General features: G+C 37.8%; 1 long non-coding RNA gene across 1 annotated transcript; it reads left to right on the top strand.

Annotated features, from left to right (window-relative positions):
• Positions 1–1,328: 1,328 nt before the first annotated feature.
• Positions 1,329–3,406, top strand: LOC147750570 (uncharacterized). Its single transcript, XR_015299752.1, has 6 exons — positions 1,329–1,380; positions 1,471–1,572; positions 1,691–1,799; positions 2,093–2,173; positions 2,354–2,446; positions 3,249–3,406. It is a non-coding gene; the product is annotated as an uncharacterized LOC147750570 (long non-coding RNA).
• Positions 3,407–4,099: the final 693 nt, after the last annotated feature.

Genomic DNA, 4,099 nt, shown 5'->3' with positions numbered 1-4,099 from the left:
GGGGGTAGCCTCGAAGGGGAGGGAGACACAAAAGTGGCGAAAAGCAGACTGCACAGGGCGGTTGGAGAGGCCCAATGACTTGGCCGTAGCCCGTGTGTCATTGAAACTCTCTAGAGTGTTGTCTGTTTTGTCACCAAAAAGGAGACGCCCATCAAAGGGCATGTCCATAAGGGTGCTCTCAACCTAAACTACCCAAACCAATGTTTGCGCAACGACGCAACAAAATTCTTAAAGATCTAATAGTCAGGTCAAGATTTAGTGGTACTAATAAAACTGTTCCGTTTATACAAAAATCACTGAATGGAGAGAACGCTACTAAAGGAACCTCTAGATGTGGCGCATGCCAATCATGTGAAGGCATCATACCAGGCCAAACGTTCATATTCAATAAAGTACACATACACGCTAAAGAATTATGGACATGTAATACTACCAACATTGTCTACTTGCTACTATGTCCATGCAATTTAGGATATGTTGGAGAAACTGCAAGGACTATGAAACTCCGCCTAACGGAGCATAGATCTGCAATCAAAACAAAAAAACTGACAGTGCCATTGGCAGCCCACTTTGTAGACTTCAACCATTCCCCATCCCAGATTCGTTGGCGTATTCTTGAAAAGATCCATATAGCCAACAATAACGGTGGTGACAAGATCAGGAAAAAAAGAAAGGTCTTTTGGATCTTTACTCTAAATACATTTACCCAGGGTCTGAATAGTGATCTACCATGGGCAAATGCAATAATATGAAAAATAAGAACTGACGGTATACCCTTTCTAATCTGTAGAGAATAATAAATATGCCAAAAAATAAATAATTCAAGTTACAACCTTACCCCCTGTATAAATTAATATAAAATAATAGCTATATTGTAGATATACGCCATACTAATATGAATACAAAAATAAGAATAAAAAGACCCAATCAGCGAAACTTAGTACACCTACAAAATGAAATTCCGCAATCCAAAACGTACTAATTTAGAGCATACGCCAGGAAACACCTTAGTGGATAAATGTTAAAATCAGCAAAGTAAAAAATAGCAGAACACATTTTGATCCACATATTTAGATTATGAAAAACAAGACCCCAACTATACTTAATGCTATATTGGTGCTTGTAAGCAGCAAATAGCGTATTCTTATACCATTATATCATTTACTGGAATGGAAAAGAAACTAAACTTTCTTTACCTAATTAGTGCAGGCATGCAAGGAGTTAAAAACAAATCGTCTTAAAATGTATGAGGTAGTCAGGTGAACCAATCAGCTGACTGCATATATATATCAACCAGGAAACGCCTAGCAATCCTTATGCCAAACTATCAGAACCGTTGAGACGCCGCCCAGAGGGTCCACTCTCTAACACGAGAATAAGGTAAATACCTTAGCTGCAGTATATTTACTAGCTAGAAGCGTACTCTAATGTATATGGGCAAATCCACGTTAACGCTCTTTATCGTTTCAGTTGTGCTCATTAAAGTGCCGAAAAGAGCGTGCAACGAGCAAGCTGACAAATAAATATCATTTGTGCAGAGCTTTCTTCGTCTGTCCAACAACATTTTAAAAGGTAAAAGCGTCACCTGCTACATTGTTTCCATTGCGGATTTTTGAGCTGTAAACGCGTTGTTGCCTACACGGGTTAATCACCGAAATTCTTACACGATATCCGCTTCTTTCTGTTGCAGCTGCGCTGACATCTTATCTTAATGAAGCGCCAAACGAGCGGCCGTTGAATAACAAATACTCCACATCAGTAGCTCAAGCATACTCGCGGTGCAAATAAAATAACCACAGGTAAAAGCAGTAACGTGAACAATCAGTATGAGGAATGTCTTTTAGTTTAAACAACGGGGACATTTAATCAAATGCGCTCTGGGAAGTAATGTAAACTGGCACTATACCGGCTGTAGGTCTTAGACCACACATGCAAAAAATTATGTCAGCGATAATATGGGAGTCACTCATCTGATCTTAAAATTGAAATAAAATAACTTTGCCAATATGGAGTAAATACAATCAGGGGTAAAAACGATCTTTGCTAATATAGAGAAAATACAATCAGGAGTAAAAACGATCTTTTTTCATAGATGTACTACTAATGCGGTCTGAATAAACTAAATATGGCACCTATGGACAACAAATACTGAAGACTTCTTTACTTTAACACGGTAAGCTAACATCACTATGAGCTGTAAAATATATGTAAATAAATAGGCATTAGGGAATCAAGATGTCTTTACTAACTGAAACACCGACTGGTAGTAAAATGATTAGAGTATAACCCAATTATATTACTCAAGAGGCAATCTGAAATATCTAACGAGCTATCAATGTTTCCTATACTACAGAATTTTATCATCTCTAATATTCAACTCTATGCAGCAATAAGCACTCCCCTGCTTAGGCCGTAGAAGCGTATCCTGATTCGAGCCTGTATATAGGTAAGCATATTAACAATATGAGGCATTAATATATAGGAAGTAAAGTTCAGACTAGGAAACAGTTCTCCTGTACTAGAATAGTGTGTAAAATAGTAACCTAGCCAATATAAGTAGATATATAGGACTACTATTAAGACAATAATTGAACATTTAAGTAGGATGAGAACTGTAGGATGTTTATGAGCCAAAACACATAATACATCTTTTCTTTCAACCAGGCCCCTCACTCTGGGGTATCTTTAGGTGTGTAACCTTGAAATCTAAAAGTCTTTCTTACTTCTATTCTCCTGATAATTTGTAACTAGTAGGATATCCAATGGCACAATACAACCTCTCACTGTGATAATATAAATAAGGCACAACTTTTGTTACCAATGTATACCAATGTATAACTGAATTATATGTTCTCATGTTCTTTGAGTTAAATACCAAGAATTTGCTAGCTATGTGTAATAAGTACCACAAGTGCCCATGTCCTCATCTCATATATATCAATGTATAACTGAATTGTATGTTCTCATGTTCTCTTGAGTTATATACCTAGAATGTGCTAGCTACGTTTAATAAGAACCAATAGTGCCTATGTTTTCATCTTACATGGTAAACAAAATATATAGCAACCAAAACAGTAAATAGAAAGTAGTGATATACGCAAGCGGTATTATCAAATGTCCTTGTTGAAAGCCAAAATCTAACACATGAATTAAATAGCGATAAGACTAACTGGTTTGTACATGGAAATATAACATTGTAAAATTGTGTATAAATATATATATATATTATTATTATCATTTTTTTACAGCTTGATGGTACAGTCCTGAAAAAGGCACATTAAAGTGTCGAAACGCGTAGACAGGATACAGTAAAACCATCCAATAGTTTTTTATACTTATGAATTGTTTAATATTTTGTAATCGTGCATATGTTATAATGCAAACTAATTTTTATATCTTATGTGTGTAATTATGTCAATTATATCAATCAGTATGCAACTGGAATAAGTATTAAATTTGTATTCAAAAATATGTACAAACTGTAGTGGATTACTTTTTTATGTGTTAGTTGGTTTTTTCAATTTGCCTGGGTAATTTACTCACACTTGAAATGTTGCCCTGACCCAGGAAACTTAAAGGTATCAGGGGGTCCTTGTTGTCTCTCACATCATAAGGGTGCTCTGGACATCCCCAGAAAAGCCGGTCGATCTCATCCAGGCGTAGTGTCGAAGGGCTACCGACGTTGAAATCGTCCTGCCTAGAGAGTCGGCGGTATCCAGCCCACAGCGGATGGTAAACTTTGCTGAGTCTCTCCCTGCAGCAACAGCCTGGGAGACTACAGTCCGGGCCTCCTCCGGACACTGAGACAGCACTTGCGCAAGCGTGTCCCACATAGAGTGGGAATAACAACCCCATAGACAAGCGATGTTTACCGACCGTAGTCCCAAGCTGGCGAAAGAAAAAATATTCTTTCCATGATGATCCAGCTTTCTGGATTCCCTATCTGGTGGAGTGTTAAAGAATGTTCTCTTGGAAGTAGAGGCTTGGACTGTAGGAGAGTAGGGTCTGCAATCCTATGGTCACCCCAGATTTTTGCCTTTTGCTTCACTGGTTTACGACTTTCCCTGGCTGTGGGCCTGCTAATCAGACCCACAGCCTA

This window comes from Lissotriton vulgaris, chromosome 1_1 (assembly GCF_964263255.1).
Source record: "Lissotriton vulgaris chromosome 1_1, aLisVul1.2, whole genome shotgun sequence".
Taxonomy (NCBI): domain Eukaryota; kingdom Metazoa; phylum Chordata; class Amphibia; order Caudata; family Salamandridae; genus Lissotriton; species Lissotriton vulgaris.
Note: the sequence above shows the minus strand (reverse complement) of the source record. Positions and strands in the feature narration are given on the sequence as shown.